Raw genomic sequence first — 23,174 nt, 5'->3', positions numbered from 1 at the left:
TAAGGAAATGTTTAAGTTTGTATAAGTCCATTCACAATTCAAGGAAAATAACATGGATGTATTCTAAATGCCATTTGAGAAAACAGCAAACCAGATGAAATGGCTGAAGGAAAGCTGGGGATGGCCTGTGTAAAATAACTTGACAATTAGAGCTCTTAAAATGTATGCATCATTGTTAGAGGAAGTTTCTAAGCATTGTGATGCTGTAAAGCAGGTTATTCCAGGTGCAAATGAGTTCATTCCTCAAATATACAGACAAAAGTTTCAAAATTGAAGGAAGCAGCACAGTAACAACTACTTGATCAGTGCCTTGGTAAGGGTCTAAGGGTGTGGACTATATAGCAGGCACATCCAAACTGCAAAGGCAGAACATTCACCTCTCTCTCTCTCTCTCTCTCTCTCCCTTCTGTGTAGAGGAGTAAAAGAAAATCTCTCATAGCTTACTCCTGTCATAGAATCATAGAATCCGTACAGTGTGGAAACATGCCCTTCGGCTCAATAAGTCCACATCACTCCTCCGAAGTGTAACGCACTGAGACCCATTCCCCTACACTATTATCCTATGTTTATTTCTGACTAATGCACCTAACCTACACATCCCTGAACACTATGGGCAATTTAGCATGGCCAATTCACCTAACCTGCACGTCATTGGATTATGGGAGGAAACCGGAGCATGCAGAGGAAACCCACACAGACACAGGGACAATGTGCAAATTCCACACACACAGTCATCGAGGCTGGAATCAATCTCGGGACCCTGGCACTGTGCGCGACCGTGCCACCCATCTTTCTCTGTAGGTTGCTCTCCTTACCCCCTGAAAGAAGAAGAAGGATATTCATCTTCAGAGGCACTGAAAAGGTCTCAACCAGTAAATGAAAGATTGGGAATCATTGTATCCACAACCTTACATTAATAGTAAAGTGTTGAAAGGAGTAAAAAGTAACCTGGAAACAATTCATTGCTGTCCGTGATCCAGACTGGTGTCAGAACTGTGTCGCTCTGACATTTTTAGCCCTTCTCCACCCATAAATATTTGTGTTTTATCTTGTTTCTTTGTGTGGCTGATTGCATGGGTGTGGGAATTTTAAGGAAGCAGTGATATATAAGATACAGAGTTACAGATTAGCAATACAACAGGTCTTTTTTTTTGCAGGTGGTTTGACCAAATGTTCCCATTTGTAATGACTCCACGAAGAGTGGTGCTTGATTTCCAGTGCAAGTGAACAGTGGCAACAGACACAACTGGACACACACTGCCCTATTTCAACTCAAAAGAGCAGGAGCAAAGTCTTGACTATTCAAAGTCAATCTGCCTGATGTAAAATTTAAACATAGTGGCAGTTGATTGTCAATTATCATTAGCAAGTGTGTTCTGAATGGTAATGCTTCTCCCTATCAGAATCCCTTTGACAACAAATCATCATTGTTTTCTCAATGGAAAATAACATTTATATATATTGTTTTTGAATTTTTCTGACATATGTTAATCAAAAAGCTTTAGCGAGTTGTATCTTTTTTCAGCAACAGATAAATAATATCTTTTTCAGCAATACGTAATATTTTGCAGCTAACAGAATTGTTCTAATACTAAAAGTGCTATACTAAAAAGCAAACCTTATTAATACATTGTGTGTCAAAACCCCACTATATGTGTAAAATCAACCTACTCTAATTATTGTAGAGGTATTCATTAAAAGTTACACATGGTTAACAAGGTTAATGTGTTTTTCTGGTGCATACTGGAATGACTAACTTATCGGTTTCTGTATTTAGTTTGTATAAGAATGGTGTAAACAGCCGGTGGCATTGTTAATATTTGATATTTCATTTGAGAAGCTGGTGCTTAAACAGCTGCTCTAAAACAGGTGTCTCAAAATCCCCAACCCTCCACGAGTATCTGAAAATAAAGGGTATTCTGGCAGAGGGATATGGACCAGAGGGGAACAGGGCAGAGGGGAAGTGCAAAGGGCCTTCCAGCTCCAAATCCTATAGTTTAGGGAACTGAGAGTCATGTGAAGTTGAGATCACAATCACATCAGCTACACTCCTTTGGAATGGTGGAGCAGAGTCAAGGCCCGAACAGCCCACACCTGCTCAGAGGTCCAATCAACTAGCAACATGGGTCTGTAGAACACAGGGAAAAGAAACATTGGTCAGAGAGAGATATACATAAACATAGAACATTACAATGCAGTACAGGCCTTTCAGTCCTCAATGTTGCACCGACCTGTGGAACCAATCTGAAGCGCATCTCCTCTACACTATTCCATTTTCATCCATATATCTATCCAATGACCATTTAAATGTCCTTAAAGTTGGTGAGTCTACTACTGTTGCAGGCAGGGCATTCCATGCCCCTACTATTCTCTGAGTAAAAAAACTACCTCTGACATCTGTCCTATATCTATCATCCCTCAATTTAAAGCTATGTCCCTTCATGCCAGCCATCACCATCCTAGGAAAAAGGCTCTCACTGTCCACCCTACCTAACTCTCTGATTATCCTATATGTCTTAATTAAGTCATCTCTCAACTTTCTTCTCTCTCATGATAGCCTCAAATCCCTCAGCCTTTCCTCATAAGACCTTCCCTCCATACCAGGCAACATCCTGGTAAATCTCCTCTGAACCCTTTCCAAAGCTTCCACGTCCTTCCTATAATGCGGTGACCAGAACTGTACGCAATAGAGTTTTATACAGGCTGCAGCATGACCTCGTGGCTCCGAAACTCGATCCCTCTACCAATAAAAGCTAACACACTGTGTGCCTTCTTAACAATCCTATCAACCCGGTGGCAACTTTCAGGGATTTATGTATATGGATGCTGAGATCTCTCTGCTCATCTACACTACCAAAAATCTTACCATTAGCCCAATATTCTTTATTCCTGTTGCTCCTCCTAAAGTAAATCACCTCACATTTTTCAGCATTAAACTCCATTTGCCACCTCTCAACCCAGCTCTGCAGCTTATCTGTGCCCCTCTATAATGTGAAACATCCTTCAGCACTATCCACGACTCCACCGACCTTAATGTCATCCACAAATTTATTAACCCATTCTTCTACATCCTCATCTAGGTCACTTATAAAAATGACAAACAGCAGTGACCCCAAAACAGATCCTTGCAGTACACCACTAGTATCTGAACTCCAGGATAAACATTTCCCAACAACCACCACCCGCTGTTTTCTTTAAGCTAGCCAATTTCCGATCCAAACCGCTAAATCACTCTCAATCCCATGCCTCCATATTTTGTACAATAGTCTACCATGGGGAACTTTATCAAACACCTTACTGAAATCTATATACACCACACCAACCACCTTACCCTCATCAACCTAGTTGGTCACCATCTCAAAGAAGTCAATAAGGTTTGTGAGGCCAGGATGTACCCTTCCCAAAATGTGCTGACTATCCCGAATCAACTTATTTCTCTCTAGATGATTATAAATCCTATCTCTTATAACCTTTTCCAACACTTTACCCACAACCGAAATAAGGATAGAGATTTGGGACAGAAAAAAACCCAAACCACTTCAACCTGAAATCTTGTGTATCTTTACCCCAAGTTTTGAAAGTGTTACAATTTTTTTAAGTACTTATTCCATTTGTTTTTGCAAGTTACTAATGAATCTGCCTCCAGCGTCCTTTCCAGTAGTTCCTTGTAAAATAAGGATATTGATTAAGCTTTTACCAACTAAAAAGAAAGTGATGCTAAGCAACAGACTATTAATTAGAATATTAATGCAGTATCTCTTGAATGCGTAGGCCCAGCAATTCTAATTTATTCATCTGCATTTAATTTTCAGCCCATTTTCCCATTATGGTCCATATGTGTATTAATTTTCTAGACATTTAAGAGTATGTTTCTCCTGAATAGATAATGAACAGATGGCACTAAGTCACACAATGACTAAATCATATTAAACTGCATCAATGCTTAAGGCAAACAGGATGCAACAAGAATATTTGGAGACGTTCCTAACTGGTCTATTTAAATAATTTGTTTTTTTTCGCTATTGTTTCTCTGTTTCATTCCTTTCTTCAAGAGATCAACTTTATTTCACGAACTTGATGAAATATCTTCACTGTTGATTTTCAGTGTAGGTAAAGAGCTAGATACTACAGATCGTAAACTTACAGAATGAACCAGTTAGTGGATGCAGAGATGTGGACGTTCAAGTTTAAGCTGATCAGTGGCAAATAACATTTGTGCCATACAAGAGTGAATCTACCCAACTCCTCTTGGCATTTTTATCTCTGAAACCCTCACTATCAACATCCTGGAAACTATCACTGGCCATAAATTTAACGGGGTCAGCCATATTAACACAGTGTGTCAGAGGTTGGAAGTTTGGAGGCAAGTACTTCACCTCTTGACTCCCCAAAGCCTATCCATTATTTACAAGGCACAGACAGGAGTGTGATGGTATACTGCCCATTTGCCTGGATGGATGCAGCTCCCACAGCACTCAAGAGTTCATCACCTTCCAGATAAAGCAACCCCCTTGATTGTCACCATGTCCATAAATGTTTATTCACTTCACCACCAATGCTCTGTAGCAGCAGTGAGCACCATCTACAAGATCACTGCAGGAGCTCAGCAAAGCTCTTCAGCCAGCACCTTCTAAACACTACCATCTAGGAGGAGTAGATACATGGGAATACTTGCAAGTTCTCCTCCAAGTCACTCATCATCCTACTTTGGAAATATATTAATGTTCCTTCGCTATTGCTTGGTGTTTGAAGAAATCCTGGAAGTCCCTCCCTAAGGATATTGTGGGCTTATCTACAACAAATGGACTGCAGCAATTCAAGAAGTTGTCTCGCCACAACTTTCCCAAAGACAATTCAAGATGGCTAATTTGTTTTCACTTTGTTTTTGGTCAGAGAGCCTATAAAATGGAATGCTGATCCTGAATTTCAATATGGCTGAGACAATAGTGACATAGAAGTGATCTTAGGAGAAAAAAGGACTGAGGCTGATCATCAACACAAATATGAGATGAGCAATATCGAAGCCTTGTGCCATTTATGCGATTCCTAACCTCCTCTCCCATTGCCGAGAATCTGCTCCACACACTCCCAAAGACCCAATTCACACCCACAAGTTGGATTTTGGAGAGATCGGAGAGGGAATGACACAGATTTCAATAATATCAGTAACAGAGACAAGAAAGCCTTCAATAAGAGAGGTTGAAGGTGCCTCTTCGATAACGAGTGCTTAATATTGTGAAGGACAGGAAGTAAATAAATAACAATAATTAAATACAAAAAATATTCAGAGAGAGATGGGATAAAAAAAAAATTTGAATTCTGCAAAGGGAGCCAGTTCCAATAATGTTTCTGCTCGTGCATCAGAGCAAATGAGTACAAACCAGCGAGAACAGCAAGCTAGCAGCAAGATGGATTGAAGTACCACAGTATTACAGATTCTGCACTCACTGTTTTCCTGGGTTCCGTGTCAGCTGACGTTTCAGTGTTGTGAAAATTAACTAGAAATCAGAAAGCAGCATGATTCTGCACAGAGTCCAGTATTCATTTCCAGCTGGCGTCAATCAGGATTTGAGTAGTGGTCTTGACACAGCCCGACAAAGGCCAACGGATAGGTACAGGGAGACTGATGACAATCAATCAACAACACTCAAGAAGCTTAACACCATCAAGGACAAAGCAGCCTATTTCGTTGATACCACAGAAACAAACATTCACTCCCTCCTTACTGACGCTCAGTTGCAGCAGTGTGTACTATCTACAAGATGAACTATAGACATTTACCCAAACCCCCTGACACCTGACAACGATATCTTGAAGGATAAAGGCAATAGTTACATGGGAACACCACCCTTTACAAACTTCCCTCCAAGCCACTCACCATCCGGACTTTGAAATATCTGGCTAATCCTTCAACGTCGCTGGGTCAAAATCCAGGAATTCCCTCATTTACAGTATTGTGGGAGCACTTGAAATGGACTGCAGTGATTCAAAAAGGCAGCTTGCTCCCACCTTCTCAAAGATAACTAGGGATGGACAAAAATAGGAAGGGAATGGAGGGTTATGGATCCTGTAAGTGAAGACAGTTTTGTCTGGAGTGTCAACACAGGTTTGGGTGGGGGTGTGGTGAAGGGCCTGTTCCAGTGCTGTATTGTTCTTTGTTCGAAGAAATGTTCGCCCAACCAGCAAAACCCACATCTCAAGATGAATACAACAAGAGTCAGAAATGCAGGAGAGCAGAAACCCAGAATGTGAACATGTTCAACATGTTCCATCTTCCTTTCACCTCCATCATTTGCCTCTAGTTTCTGCCCCTCGCTCTCTTTGAGGAGCTGGATTTCCTATTTGGATTCGCCTCCAACACCACTGGTTTCTAGCACCTGACTCAAGTAGTGTTCTTTAGATCTGACTTGAGTGGCAACTGGCCAATGGACCATACATGGGAAAGGGTGGACAGTTTGGAACTGCTTGACCCTTTTCTTGTCAGACCATCTATATAGCAACCGAGTGTTTGTTTCCCCCACTGGTCAGGAACTTGATGAAAAAGCCACCTAAATGTATTACTCCTGGTGAGTTTGGATAACATTACTCCCTATGGGATGAGAAATCTTGGTTGGTTATTTTGCCCATTATCCGTCCAGATATTTTGATGTCAAATTGAGCAGCCTTTGTGTTGCCACAGGAGAGAGAAATCAACCTACGAGGCAGTGATTGAGTGAATTCAGTACCATCTAGGCAATATAAACGATCAGTGAGCCACCAGGGAAATGTGTTGTTTGCTTCTTTCATCCCTAACATTAGTTTTCCCACAAATCCGAATGACCAGAGGTTCTCCCAGATGGTCTTGGACGAGGGTCAGTCTCTGAGTCAGAGGGTTGTAAATTCAAACACCATCCCAGAATCTGAACTCAAAATTCATACTGGCTCTCTTAAAAAAACACTGCTTTCAGAGATTATAAAGTCATTATGGCATGGAGGGTGGACATTCAGCCCATCATATTCATGCTGACCTTCATTGAGCAATCCGGTCAGTTTCACTACACAACTCTATCCCGGTAACCCTGCAAATTTGTTTCTCTCAGGTAGTTTCGTTTGGACGTCATTGATCCCCTCCGCTTCCAGTTCCCTAATAAACAGAGCTCCTGGTGCTGTCTTTTTGTTGTGATCTTAAATTGAGATTCCATTGATAAAGAAAAATAATCCCATGGCTTTGTTTGTGGAGGTCTCTCTGATGAATATTTATCCCTCAACCAACAAGTTATATAATTCTTTATCCAGGTTTATAATTCTTTATCCAGGTTTTGTGTCCAAGTCACTGTCTATCATCAGGTCAGGAGTGGGTATGCTCACTGGTGGTTGCAGAATGTTCATCTTCTAACGGACTTTAGTAACCCAGATGGCTTTTTACAACAATGGTTTCATGGTCAACAGTATTGAGACTAACGTTCAATTGCAGATTTTAAAATTTAAATTCAAGTTCCATCATCTGTCAACATGGTTTCTGAACACACAACCCCAGAGGTTAAGCCTAGGTCTCTGCATTCCCAGTCCCATGACAATATCATTGCCTCCGCAAGTACTTAGAATTATATCATTGTTCCTCCATTATCTTAAAATTTCCTCTCTAGCAGCACTATGGGTCTACATACACCACATGGACTGCAGGAGTTCAAGAAGGCAGCTCACCACCACCTTTGAAGAGAGTATGAAACGGACTGGTAAGCTAGAGGAGATACTTGTTAGGAAGGAAGATGTGTTGGGCATTTTGAAAAACTTGAGGATAGACAAGTCCCCCGGGCCTGACGGGATATATCCTAGGATTATGTGGGAAGCAAGAGAAGAAATTGCAGAACCGTTGGCAATGATGTTTTTGTCTTCACTGTCAATGGGGGTGGTGCCAGGGGACTGGAGAGTGGCGAATGTTGTGCCCCTGTTCAAAAAAGGGAGTAGGGATGACCCCGGGAATTACAGGCCGGTTAGTCTTACTTCGGTGGTAGGCAAAGTAATGGAAAGGGTACTGAGGGATAGGATTTATGAGTATCTGGAAAGACACTGTGAGGAGTAGGTCTTGCCTTACAAGTCTTATTGAATTCTTTGAGGAGGTGACCAAGCATGTGGATGAGGGTAGAGCAGTGAATGTAGTGTACATGGATTTTAGTAAGGCATTTGATAAGGTTCCCCATGGTAGGCTTATGCGGAAAGTCAGGAGGCACGGGATAGTGGGAAGTTTGGCCAGTTGGATAGAGAACTGGCTAACCGGTCGAAGTCAGAGAGTGGTGGTAGATGGTAAATATTCAGCCTGGAGCCCAGTTACTAGTGGAGTTCCGCAGGGATCAGTTCTGCGTCCTCTGCTGTTTGTAATTTTTATTAATGACTTGGAAGAGGGAGTCGAAGGGTGGGTCAGTAAATTTGCAGACGATACGAAGATTGGTGGAGTTGTGGAAAGTGAGGAGGGCTGTTGTCGGCTGCAAAGGGACTTAGAGATGATGCAGAGCTGGGCTGAGGAGTGGCAGATGGAGTTCAACCGTGTCAAGTGTGAGGTTGTCCATTTTGGAAGGACCAATAAGAATGCAGAATACAGGGTTAACGGTAGGGTTCTTAGTAAGGTGGAGGAGCAGAGGGATCTTGGGGTCTATGTTCATAGATCTTTGAAAGTTGCCACTCAGTGGATAGAGCTTGTAAGGAGGCCTATGGTGTATTAGCGTTCATTAGCAGAGGGATTGAATTCAAGAGTCGTGAGGTGATGTTGCAGCTGTATAGGACCTTGGTAAGGACACATTTGGAGTAGTGTGTGCAGTTCTGGTCGCCTCATTTTAGGAAAGATGTGGAAGCTTTGGAGAGGGTGCAGAGGAGATTTACCAGAATGTTGCCTGGAATGGAGAATAGGTCGTACGAGGATAGGTTGAGAGTGCTAGGCCTTTTCACATTGGAACGGCGAAGGATGAGGGATGACTTGATAGAGGTTTATAAGATGATCAGGGGAATAGATAGAGTAGACAGTCAGAGACTTTTTCCCTGGGTACAACAGAATGTTACAAGGGGACATAAATTTAAGGTGAAGGGTGGATGGTATAGGGGGGATGTCAGGGGTAGGTTCTTTACCCGAGAGTGGTGGGGGCATGGAATGTGCTGCCTGTGGGAGTGGCAGAGTCAGAATCATTGGTGACCTTTAAGCAGCAATTGGATAGGTACATGGATAAGTGCTTAAGCTAGGACAAATGTTCGGCACAACATTGTGGGCCGAAGGGCCTGTTCTGTGCTGTATTGTTCTTTGTTCTATGTTCTATGTTCTCCAGGACCACTAACAAAGGGCAGTAACACTGGCCTTATCAGGGACAGTCACATGCCAGAAGCAAACGACAAAAATTTGCAATAACAGCTACTCTTTGGGATATTTTGAACAAAGTGAAAGAAAATGGTTAAGTCATTCGATTCTTCTGAACTATTCAATTTCTAACGAGACTCTGCTTGGCTGTGCTTTTTGCACTGGGTAGGAACTGCAGCGAAACTGCCTCAACTCAATTGGTTCCATCACTGCATATCCTCTATCCTCAAGAGAGCCCTGGGTTAATCACCATCAACAAACACCTTTTTTTAAACCGGCTTGTCAATCACTTCACTGTCCTGAGGCTGTAAATGAAGGAGATGGTCCAATTAAATTGGTCTGCTCTCACAAGCAATACCGCAATACAAGTTCCCTGGAGAACTGAGCAGGAACCGGAGGCAATGGCTTATTCAGAGAGACTCCAAAGACATCTGAGAGGGAAGAAACATCTGACTGACAGGAGACATGATCCAAGTCTTTAACTGCTCAGAGGCAATGTCGATGTAAAGTGGTTAATTAACACATGATTAAAAAATGACTAGAAACACAAGATGAGAAGGAACAATCCTCTCTTCAACCTCTTTGACAATTTGATTAAACACTTCAAATGAAAATAATGAAATGGTATTAACCTGAAGCATTAATTCTGCTTCTTTCTTCTTTCTTACTGCTTGAGGACTGGAGGACACTGACAGTCAAACCAAAGGAGTTAAGTTCCTTTTCCCCAGCAAGTGGTTAGGATGTGGAATACACTTAGGACTCAAAGTCAAACAACATAAATGGGGCCTTGCATCCCAGTGAGTCTGTCCGATTTGTTGATGTATGTACGTACATATCTATGTATGTATACATGCATGTATCTTTTAAAGATTGCAAGGTTTGCTGCCATTACTACCCCTCCATGCCTAGCTGAGAGTGTGGTGGAGCCAGACTCAATTGGGGATTCCAAAAGGAAATTGAATACTTACTTGAAGATAAAAGAAAACTTTTGCTTTACTGAGAAAGGGAGGGGGCTGGGACTAGCTGAGTTGCTTTTGCAGGAAGTCAGCATGGAGTCAACGGGCTCTACACTCTCCTTCAGCGTAGTAATAATTACAGGTGAAGGAGCACCCTCAGAATGAGGGGAGGATGGAGGATGCCATTTTTAAAATGGAAGCTCTATGACTACTATAGAGAAACAGGCAGATAATTAGCCAGCTCCTTCTGGAATATTAGAGGATGAGAGGAGTGAGGGTGAAAGGACCAAGGGCAAGATGACTGAGGGCAACAGGAGTGAGGGCGAGAGGACCGAGGGTGAGAGGAGTGAGGGCAAGAGGAGTGAGGGCAAGAGGACTGAGGGTGAGAGGACCGAAAGTGAGAGGACTGAGGGCAACAGGAGTGAGGGCAAGAGGACTGAGGGTGAGAGGAGTGAGGGCAAGAGGAGTGAAGGTGAGAAGAGTGAGGGTGAGAGGACTGAGGGTGAGAGGACTGAGGGTGAGAGGAGTGAGGGTGAGAGGAGTGAGGGTGAGAGGAGTGAGAGCAAGAGGAGTGAGGGCAAGAGGACAGAGGGCAACAGGACTGAGGATGAGAGGACTGAGGGCGAGAGGATTGAGGACGAGAGGACTGAGGTATTGAGAGGAGCAAGCCTGAGAGGACAGAGGGTGAGAGGAGTGAGCCTGAGAGGACTGAAAGTGAGAGGACTGAGGACGCGAGGACTGAGGGTGAGAGGAGTGAGGGCGAGATGAGTGAGGGTGAGAGGAGTGAGCCAGAGAGGACTGAGGGCCAGAAGAGTGAGCGTGAGAGGACTGAGGGTGAGAGGAATGAGGGTGAGAGGAGTGAGCGTGAGAGGACTGAGGATGAGAGAAATGAGGGTGAGAGGACTGAGGGTGACAAGACTGAGGGAGAGTGGAATGAGGGAGAGTGGAATGAGGGAGAATGGAATGATAGCATGAGGACTGAGGGAATGTGAAGAGATAGCGAGAGGACTGAGGCCGAGGATGGGGGAGAGGACCAATTTGGTTTCCATTCTTCCACAGCCCTTCCATAGACACTATGAAAGAAAAATAGAAGAAAAATAGTAGTCTTGCAGTAAGATGCACAATGGGCCAAATAGCCTACTTCTATTCTGATTTTGTAACAACTGCATCCAAATATTTCTTCAATGGTTCCAAGATATTACTACAGCCATTCAGAGTTCCAGACTGAGGTAATAGCCAATGTGAAAACTGAAGAAGTTCTAAATTTAACATCCACTTGGTCAAAACGACACTGTTTATGCCTGAAGCTTATCTAGAGGAACAATTGAGTTTCTACTGAAAAGGACAGAGAATATATCATCAGAATTCTCTTGACTAAAACTTGGCACCCACAGAGTAAGGGTTATGATATCCCTTGGGACTTGGTTGGTACAAGATGATGGCAGTGACTCAGATGCTTTCTGTACTCTAATTTAATAAGCTGCAGCTCAGAGCACTGATATCTATCAACACTTCCAATATTTTTCCTTGCACAAATAACATTTTGCTGAAGAGAAAATCAATGTTCATAAAAACAAAGATGGTTTGGTGAGCTGTGAGATCACAGTCAAAGCAATGCAACAGCAACTTGCAGTTACACATTACCCTTAATAAAAAGTTCCAAAGCACTTTACAGGAACTATATGGAATAAAATCAGGACCTCAGCTATATAAGGAAATATTAGATCAAGTGACCGAAAACTTGGTCAAAAGCATCTTTAAGAGAGGGGAAGAGTTTTATGGTGAAAATTCCAGAGTTCAGAGCCCGAGGTAACTGGGGATTACATTGTTGGATCCATTAGAGTGAGACATTTCTAAAAGGCCATAATTGCTGGTCCGCTGCTGTGCAGAGAAACAAGGGGCTTCTGGAGTTGGAGGCTGGAGAGATTCTGTTGAACAAATATGGAGTTGAACATTTCGGTTAAGCCTGCGATACTAACACATTTATGTGTTACAAGGAAGTCAGACCCTGTAGAGCTCACAGCATGCTCCTGCACAGATTTATTATCATGCACAGGCTGCTCCTTAAAATAATCATGAAATCTGGCCTCAGCCTGAGTGAAAGACTTCAAGTACCAACACGGTAGTCAGATGTAGACTCCAGAGTCAAAGGTGTGCTGCTGATAAAGCACAGCAGGTCAGGTAGCATCCAAGGAGCAGGAGAATCAACATTCCAGGCATAAGCCCTTCATCAGGGCTTGTTGATTCCCTTGTTCCTCAGATGCTGCCTGACTGGCTGTGCTTTTCCAGCACCACATTCTCCACTCTGATCTCCAGCATCTGCAATCCTCACTTTTTCCCCGAGGTAGAATCCAGTCTAGAGTAGATGATATTTTTCTTAGATAGACCTGAACAACCCCAAAGCAAAAAAGTCCTTCGAAGGGAGATAGAGGAATTGAAGATTTCCTTGAAGTGAAGTGCAGTGAAGTTAACTCTGAACTGGCAGGATGCCCACACAAGCCACTTTGATGTTGTTAAAGCACAAGATATAAGTACTTAGCAGGGAGGTGTGGAAGACTCAGTTCTACAGCTACAGAGCAGCCCTGCATCTCCACTCAAAGCAGCAACAGCTTCAGGTCAGTGCTTCCTTGGACACAGCAGGTTTCATTGCCAGAGATCCTTATTTGGCAAAATGTTGCTAAAAACTCAGCAGGTTTTTCAGTCCGTCCTAGCAGCCTTTGATGCTCATTTTAGTCCTTGTTATTAAACATGACAGATTCATCTATGTGTCCGAGCAGCAAGGTGCAATCCAAACTAAAAAGTGAAGGCATCATATCCCAGAGGGCCACTCTCGTTAGACAGAGAGATGAGTTTAACTCTGAGGGAACCACACCTCAGGCAAGGGATGAGGTTGAGAAGGTGGAACCTTCATGGTAACCTCAGCTGGTGTGAGACGTGAACCCATGCTGTTGAAATTACTCTGCATTGCAAACTAGCCAGCCAGCCAGCCAATAAGCTAACCATCATGAAGCAACAAAGGTAAAAATATTATTAAGGAGCCTATTGATGTCTTACCAGCTCGAAACAAATCCTTGTCCAACCTGATCTTCTACAGAGGTTACCAAATATATTAGCCCAAGTCAAAGACATTCCCAGTGAAGGTGATGAGTGTATTGCATTCGTGAGGAATTGTCTCAGCCTCTCCAAGAAAATGAACTTGAGTCTGAAGAAAAATGGATGAAATCTTGTGAAGAATATTTGCAGCTTCTCCAAGAGTTTGATCTTTCTGCAGTTTGTTGGAAAAGGATGATCCTCTCTGTCCTTCAGGGATTCCTAACCAGGAAACCCAACTGAGAACAAACCCCTCTCTGGTCCAGTTTCATCACTTCAGGAAGATCTTGTGATATGCGATTCATCGGTCATTGATGCAGCACATCAAAATCCCTCTGACACTCCTGCAAATTTGATGGAGCAGCTTTCTCCTCCCACTCCTGTGGTCAAGCCAGTTTGTAGGAGCAGCCGTACTCATGAAGATACATGTCTATTGAAGAAGTGTTGGAAGTTCCCGTACATTCAGCTTTCCAGGGTGCTCATACTGGGGTTTGGTTTGGCAGCATAGAGGCACATGATGAAAACATACACGGAACAGGAAACTTTACATATACAGGAAATTCCTTCAGCAACAACACATTTGAGAATGATGGCCTACCTTTATATGAGGGCTTAGAAAATTCTTCTTCTTTGTCTTTATCTCCCGAGGCACTGCAAGAGGTAATGGTACACATTGTTAAAGCTGCTCTCATCTGTTCTTTTCATCCAGCGTGTTTTGTGGCTTCAGATGTAGTCTTAACATCCTGACTGTGAACCTTCTCATGAAAGCAGCAATCACTGAAGAGATCTTGCTGATTCTTCACAGTCCTTTATGAAGTGGATCCTTACTCTGCAGTCTGCTGAAAGATTTGCTCTACTCTTCATCCTAAACCTGAGAATATAGCACACAGTGCAGGAGCCTTGAGATGTCATTGTCCCACTATTGCAGCAGAATGCTGATACTCCTCAGCACTGTTTTAACGATGCGACATCCCCATTCAGTAGGCTTCCACAGGCAGATTCTCTCTTTATCAGAAGGTCTCGAGAAAGCGATAGCATTAATTGGCGTCCAATTAAGAGGAAATGGTGACCAACCTCCTGTTCTCATCCTGGTGCAGCAACCCCTTAGCCATTTATCCCCTCAGTGCTATGAGCTTTGAGAAATCATCACTCATCTTTCTCTTTTTGTTCCAGGCTAATGACTTTCATTCCTGCCATTGACCTCCTGCCATATTTGGAATGCTTCTCAGGGGAAATCGTTAGATCTGTATAACATTTGAAGCTGAAAACAATGGACTTGGGGTGGGGGGGATGGTAAGTGTGGGAGTTGAAAATACATTCAGTCTGAAAGGAAATAGTTTTGGTTGATTAGATTAATTACAGTGTGGAAACAGGCCCTTCGGCCCAACAAGATCACACCGACCCGCCGAAGCGCAACCCACCCATACCCCTACCTTTACTCCTTCACCTAACACTATGGGCAATTTAGCATGGCCAATTCACCTAACCTACACATTTTTGGATGTGGGAGGAAACCCACGCAGACACGGGGAGAATGTACAAACTCCACACAGACAGTCGCCTGAGTCGGGAATTGAACCCGGGTCTCTGGCGCTTTGAGGCAGCAGTGCCAACCACTGTGCCACCATGCCGCCCACAATGTTGCTGTCAGTTGAGAAAATAGTAAATTGTTGGAAAACTCAACTGTGGAGATGTCAAAATATGAGTATACATACATCAAAATTGGAGGTTAGAATCTGTCCTGCTCAGACCATGCTGCTCTGTCACTTCACGATTATGTAAAGTATTTAATAAATGTTAGTTAAAAGTAACCTAGAAGTCTGGCCTGAGCCTGAAGAACACAAATTGGAACAAGTTACAAAGAGCAGATAACAGAGATGGAGAGAGGAGAAGATATTGGAGAGACTTCAAAACAAGGATGGGCATTGAGGTTTGGATTAGAGTGGTGCTGGAAAAGCACAGCAGGTCAGGCAGCATCCGAGGAGCAGGAAAAGCGACGTTTCGGGCAAAAGCCCTTCATCAGGAATGGAGGCAGGGAGCCTCCAGAGTAGAGAGATAAATGGGGTGGGGAGGAGGGGGGTGAGCTGGGGAGAAGGTAGCAAAGAATACAACAGGTGAATGGGGTGGGAATAGAGGTGATAGGTCAGAGAGGAGGGTAGAGTGGATAGGTGGGAAGGGAGATTGGCAGGTAGGACAGTCATGAGGACAGTGCTGAGCTGGAAGTTTGGAACTGGGGTAAGGTGGAAGGAGGGGAAGTGAGGAAACTGGTGAAGTCCACATTGATGCCTTGGAGTTGAAGTGTTCTTAGGCAGAAGATGAGGCGTTCTTCCTCCAGGCGTTGGATGGGAGGGAGGGAGCACTCCACCCTCCCCCCTGACCTATCACCTCCATCCCCACCCTCATTCATCTATTGTATTCTTTGCTACCTTCTCCCCAGCTCACCCCCACCCCCCACATTTATCTCACCACCTTGGAGGCTCCCTGCCTCCATTCCTGATGAGGGGCTTTTGCCCAAAATGTCAATTTTCCTGCTCCTCGGATGCTGCCTGACTTGCTGTGCTTTTCCAGCACTACGCTAATCTAAACTCTGGTTTCCAGCATCTGCAGTCCTCACTTTTGCCTTTGGGCATTGAGGTGCTGTGTGACCAGGAGCCAATACAAGTCAGCAAGTACAAGGAATACAGTGAATAGGTTTTGGTGAATTTGGATATGGACAGCAGAGATTTGAGTGATTGCATGTTTGGGGATGTTAAATGTGAGCTGAAAATGTGTTGCTGGAAAAGCGCAGCAGGTCAGGCAGCATCCAAATAGCTGGAGAGCCGACGTTTCGGGCATGAGCCCTTCTTCAGGAATGAGGAATGGGTGTCCAGCAGGCTAAGATAAAAGGTAGGGAGGAGGGACTTGGGGGAAGGGTGTTGGAGATGCGATAGGTGGAAGGAGGTCAAGGTGAGGGTGATAGGCAGGAGTGGGGTGGGGGCGGAGAGGTCAGGAAGAAGATTGCAGGTTAGGAAGGTGGTGCTGAGTTCGAGGGATTTGACTGAGACAAGGTGGGGGGGAGGGGAAATGAGGAAACTGGAGAAATCTAGGTTCATCCCTTGTGGTTGGAGGGTTCCCGGGCGGAAGATGAGGCGCTTTTCCTCTGGGCGTCGTGTTGTTATGTTCTGGTGATGGAGGAGTCCAAGGACCTACAGTCCTTGGTGGAGTGGGAGGGGGAGTTGAAGTGTTGCACCACGGGGCGTTTGGGGTGGTTGGTCCGGGTGTCCCAGAGGTGTTCCCTGAAACGTTCCGCAAGTAGGTGGCCTGTCTCCCCAATATAGAGGAGGCCACATCGGGTGCAGCGGATACAGTAAATGATGTGTGTGGAAGTGCAGGTGAATTTGTGGTGGTTATGGAAGGATCCCTTGGGGCCTTGGAGGGAAGTAAGGGAGGAGGTGTGGGCGCAAGTTTTGCATTTCTTGCGGTTGCAGGGGAAGGTGCCGGGAGTGGAGGTTGGGTTGACGAGGGAGTCACGGAGGGAGTGGTCTTTTCAGAATGCTGATAGGGGAGGGGAGGAAAATATTTCTTTGGTGGTAGGGTCCGTTTGGAGGTGGCGGAAACGACGGCGGATGATACGCTGTATATGGAGATTGGTGGGGTGGTAGGTGAGGACCAGTGGGGTTCTGTCCTGGTGGCGATTGGAGGGGCGGGGCTCAAGGGCAGAGGAATGAGAAGTGGAAGAGATGTGGTGGAGGGCATCATCAATCACGTCTGGGGGAAAATTGCGGTCTTTGAAGAAGGAGGCCATTTGGGTTGTATGGTATTGGAATTGGTCCTTCTGGGAGCAGATGCGGCGGAGACGAAGGAATTGGGAGCATGGGATGGCATTTTTACAGGGGGCAGGGTGGGAGGAGGTGTAGTCTGGGTAGCTGTGGAAGTCAGTCATTTGTAGTAAATGTCCGTGTTGATTTGGTCGCCCGAGATAGAAATGGAAAGGTCTAGGAAGGGGAGGAAGGAGTCTGAGATGGTCCAGGTAAATTTGTGGTCGGGGTGGAAGGTGTTAGTAAAGTGGATGAACTGTTCAACCTCCTCGTGGGAGCACGAGGTAACGCCTCATGGGCCCCAGCTATGCCTGCCTCTTCGTAGGATATGTGGAACAGTCCATCTTCCACAGCTACACTGGCACCACCCCCCACCTTTTCCTCCGCTATATCGATGACTGTATCGGCGCTGCCTCGTGCTCCCACAAAGAGATTGAACAGTTCATCCACTTTACCAACACCTTCTACCCCGACCTCATATTTACCTGGACCGTCTCAGACTCTTCCCTCCCCTTCCTAGGCCTTTCCATTTCTATCTCGGGCGACCGAATCAACACGGACATTTACTACAAACCGACCGACTCCCACAGCTACCTAGACTACACCTCCTCCCACCCTGCCCCCTGTAAAAACGCCATCCCGTACTCCCAATTCCTTCATCTCCGCCGCATCTGCTCTCAGGAGGACCAGTTCCAATACCATACAACCCAAATGGCCTCCTGCTTCAAGGACCGCAGATTCCCCCCAGACGTGATTGACGATGCCCTCCACCACATCTCCTTCACTTCCCGCTCCTCCGCCCTTGAGCCCCGCCCCTCCAATCGCCACCAGGACAGAACCCCACTGGTCCTCACCTACCACCCCACCAACCTCCACATACATCGTATCATCATCGTCGTTTCCACCACCTCCAAACGGACCACACCACCAGAGATATATTTTCCTCCCCTCCCCTGTCAGCATTCCGAAAAGACCACTCCCTCCATGACTCCCTCGTCAGGCCTACACCCCCCCAACAACCCAACCTCCACTCCCAGCACCTTCCCCTGCAACCGCAAGAAATGCAAAACTTGCGCCCACATCTCCCCCCTCACTTCCCTCCAAGGCCCCAAGGGATCCTTCCATATCCGCCACAAATTCACCTGCACCCGATGTGGCCTCCTCCATATTGGGGAGACGGGCCGCCTACTTGCGGAACGTTTCAGGGAACACCTCTGGGACACACGGACCAACCAACCCAACCATCCCGTGGCTCAACACTTCAACTCTCCCTCCCACTCCACCAAGGACTGTAGGTCCTTGGACTCTTCCATCGTCAGACCATAGCAACACGACGGCTGGAGGAAGAGCGCCTCAACTTCCGCTTAGGAACTCTCCAACCACAAGGGATGAACCTAGATTTCTCCAGTTTCCTCATTTCCCCTCCCCCCACCTTGTCTCAGTCAAATCCCTCGAACTCAGCACTGCCTTCCTAACCTGCAATCTTCTTCCTGACCTCTCCGCCCCCACCCCACTCCGGCCTATCACCCTCACCTTGACCTCCTTCCACCTATCGCATCTCCAACGCCCCTCCCCCAAGTGCATCCTCCCTACCTTTTATCTTAGTCTGCTGGACACACTTTCCTCATTCCTGAAGAAGGGCTCATGCCCAAAACGTCGACTCACTTGTTCCTTGGATGCTGCCTGACCTGCTGTGCTTTTCCAGCAACACATTTTCAGCTCTGATCTCCAGCATCTGCAGTCCTCACTTTCTCCTAGAAGATGTTAAATGTGAGCATGAAGCTAAGCACGTGTTGGAATAAACAAGTCTACAAGTAACAATGGCATACTTGAGAACTTCAACTTCAGATAAGCTGACACAGGGAAAAGGTTGGACAATGTTACCGAGGTGGAAATGGCAAGTCTCATTGCTGTGCAGGTAATGTGGTTGGCATCTCCACTTAAAATCAAATATAATACCAGAACGTTCAGACAGTCTAGTTCAGCCTCAGGTAGTTGGCCAGGAGATGGAGGAAGCTGGTAGTTCTAGAATACGAGTCTGTGATGGGAACTGAAAACAATAGTTTTTGCCTTCTCAGCTGGAGGAAATATTGGGAGATGATGGGCAAAGGAGATAAGGGAATTTGGAGGGAGATGCAAACACCATGAAAATAGATGAAGTTTTCAAAGAACAGAGCATGGATGAGAAATAAGAGGGGGACAAAGGACAGATCTCCAGATGACACCACAGGCGATGGGGTGAGAGCAAGGAGAGAAGCCATTGTAAGTCATTCTCTGGCTAAGTCAAGATAAACAAGAATAAAATCAGGAAAGTCTCACCTTGCTGGATGACAGTAGAGATGTTTATGGGTGAGCATAATGCTATGGACAACTGTATCATAAGTTAAAGCTAGGCTGAGAAGTATAGGGAGGGAAAAGCTACCCTGGTCACAGTCGCAAACAGGACATTGTTTAACTCGTTCCCCCAGGATATTGGCATTGCTGTCTCGAATTGTTCCTTGATGTGCATGGCATTACAGAGGGCAGTTCAAAGCCAACCCAGTTGTGTAAGGCACATGTAGGAGAGACTGGGTGAGGATGAAAAGGACAATAGAGGACTAGGTGGGCTTTTACAAATTACACTAATAGGTTTACACTCACCAACCCTGAGCTGAGCTTTCAATTACATATTTTTGTGGATTGAATTTAAATTTCGACTGCTGTGGTGGGTTTTGAACCATGTCCCCCAAGGCAATGGCTTGGATCAACAGTCAATGATTTTAATATTAGCCATCATGTCCCCCAAGTCCCATGACTGCAAACTTGCCAAGAGCCATTTCTGTACTGTTCAGCAGAGTGGAATCTGACTGAAGGGAATCAAAAATGGCACTGAGTGAGAGATGGGAATGGATTTGGGAACAGCACATTCTTGGACTTTGGAGCAGAAAAGGAGATTAGAGCTGAGATGATAGTTTGCAAAAATGGTGGAAATTAAAAGGGCAAGAATGATAGCAATAGATTTGAAGGATGGAGACGGTGGAAGAAATCCTTGAACTTGCAATACAAGCAATAATGGAATTACTTAAAGTATGGAGTGTTTAATGAGTCGGAAATTACATGTGTGTGAGATTACCAGAATGTGATAGAATTAGGTCATGGCTTTGACCAGTGGATTTAACTTTGTTGATTCAGTCTCAACTTGAACAGTGTGTTCAGTTTCTTTAGTCAAATTATGAGTGACAGAATTAAACAATACTTCCAGTTAATAAAATTCATACTGGGAAGAACTAGCACCACTACTTAATAAAACATTTACAATTCATCAAATATTAATGCAAAAGTAGAACTGTAAGGAGTAACCTTGTATATATTTATATCTGTAAACTAATTTCGAAAGTCAATTACATTTCTGTTATGAAACTAACTTGCATATGTCATTGCAATATTGTCACTGAACCGAGATTTTCTGTTATACTCTCGAGCGTTTAGATGAATGAGAGGCAATCTCATTGAAATATACAAGACTCTGCAGGGTTTTGACTTCTCAAAGGCTTAATGATTGTTTCTGTTGGTCTGGGAATATAAAATTGAGGGGCACAGTCACAGAAGAATGTGTTTAATTATTTTGCGCTGAGATTCGGAGAAATTAAGAGGATTATAAATCTTTGGAATTCTCTGCCACAGAAGCTTCTGGATTCTCAATCATTGAATATATTCAAGGTTGGAATGGACAGATGTTTGGACTCTCAGGGAAGTGAATGATACAAGTATTGGAAGGAAAAGTGGTGTGAATCCCAAGATTAGCCATGACTGTATAAAATAGCAGAGTAGGATTGATGGGCAGAATGGTCAACTCCTGCTCCTATTTGTTTGCGTCCTCTATATCATACTCTGCACTGTTTGTATTGTACAATTTGTTGGTCACTGAGACACCAGTGCTGGATAATGAAAACTGTGACCAGTTTCTGAGCCACTGCCACTAAGATTAGATTACTTACAATGTGGAAACAGGCCCTTCGGCCCAACAAGTCCACACCGACCCGCCGAAGCGCAACCCACCCAGACCCATTCCCCTACATTTACCCCTTCACCTAACACTATGGGCAATTTAGCATGGCCAATTCACCTAACCCACACATTTTTGGACTGTGGGAGGAAACCGGAGCACCCAGAGGAAACCCACGCAGACACGGGGAGAATGTGCAAACTCCACACAGTCAGTCGCCTGAGGTGGGAATTGAACCCAGGTCTCTGGCGCTGAGAGGCAGCCGTGCTAACCACTGTGCTGCCCAAAAGGGATTTCAAGTTTGGCATCTGAAAGGCTATGTGTTCTATTAATTCTATCATAGACTTTAACAAAACTCCTCTCAGTTCGAGAGCCACATTGAATCTGAACATACCCAGCTTTGTGTAGGGATAGAATTCCAAATTTCTCCTGGCATTTATGTGAAGTGTATCCTGACATCAGCCTGAATGTCCCAGCTCAAATTTTAAGCTTCTGCTTATTTGTTCTGGAGTCGCCCCTAAAGAAAAAATAGTTTCACTCTCTCTTACTATCTCTTAATCAGTGGAAGGAGTTTGATCAGCCTATACTATCAGTAACCCCTTTCCCCCAGCACCAAGTTACTGAGTACATACCTACTTATCCAGCACCCTCACACTGGTCACTATGTAATGCCTCGTTTCCCCCATTACCATGGTACTAACTGTATGTCTACAGCTGTTAATCCAGGTCCCTCACACCATCATTGAGTAATACCTTTTTTCCTGTCCAGTACTGTGGTAACGACTGTACCTTTACTGATGTAATCCAGCTCCCTTACAGTCAGAGTCTTAGAGATGTACAGCACAGAAACAGACCCTTCGGTCCAACTCGAACATGCCGACCAGATATCCCAACCCAATCTAGTTCCACCTGCCAGCACCTGGCCATAATCCCTCCAAATCCTTCCTATTCACATACCCATCCAGATGCCTTTTAAATGTTGCAATTGTACTAGCCCTCCACCACTTCCTCAGACAGCTCATTCCATACACATACCACCTGGTTCCATGGCTATTGCAGGGTACGATAGGGACTCCCACAACCAATCTCTGGCTTACACACATTCTGGGATCCAGTAATGACAATTCATACCAGTGCCTCTAGTTGTTTGAGGGAGCAGTCTGCCAGGATTTCTGCTCTCGACAGTTCTGCAGGATTGACAGTGTCCAATATTAATGTCAAGCGATGACAGAATTGTTATTGGCAGTGATATCATCTGCAGTCAAATAGCCAGTAAGATGATCGCTTGAGAGAATTAGAAAGCAGGACTGGAAATAAACTTCTTAGCAATAAGAAGGGGAATACACAGAAATTGTGAATAATTCTGAGGTTATCTTATCTCAAGATCTCACTGAGTTGCAACAGGCATGACGAGAAATACAGATTTGGAAGCCAATATTAAAAACTAAAACATCAAAGCTGCACAATATGTATTAATACACTTTGAGTGGCAGTAATGAGCAGTCTTTCACTAGAGAAGCTAGGTGTAGGGCGGAGACACTGTACAGGACGCTCAAAGGTTGGATAGAGGAGGGGAGGTGGCAAATGTGCAGCATATCACATGCAACATATAATTAATAGCAGGCAGTCCCAGTGTGCAGATCATTCAGTGAAGCTGCTGGGCCTTCCACCTCCTGCTGTAGATCCTGCATTCATAAACACTGTTGACTCTTCACAAAAGCAACAGAATCACATAAACATCTTTTGAAGATCATATCTTTGATTTCACAATAAAAGACTTCAATAACAACTCCCTGATGTTGCAACCTTTTTGCTGTTACATGCTCCCCTCACTTCTCCCCTTTCCATCAGCGACCAGGAATTTTATATTCCCTTTCCATCTTTATTCTTTGAGTCAAAGTGGGGAATATTAGAATGGAGGAATAAAATGTAGAGCAAAGTACCCTCGATACTGTTTCATCAAAGACTCCAAGGATGGGTTCAGCCCGGGGTAGGAGTGCCAGATTTTCTTCCTTAAGCGACAT

Source organism: Hemiscyllium ocellatum, chromosome 22, assembly GCF_020745735.1.
Source record: "Hemiscyllium ocellatum isolate sHemOce1 chromosome 22, sHemOce1.pat.X.cur, whole genome shotgun sequence".
Classification (NCBI taxonomy): Eukaryota; Metazoa; Chordata; class Chondrichthyes; order Orectolobiformes; family Hemiscylliidae; genus Hemiscyllium; species Hemiscyllium ocellatum.
The sequence above is the reverse complement of the archived record's forward strand: the minus strand, read 5'-3'. Positions refer to the sequence as shown.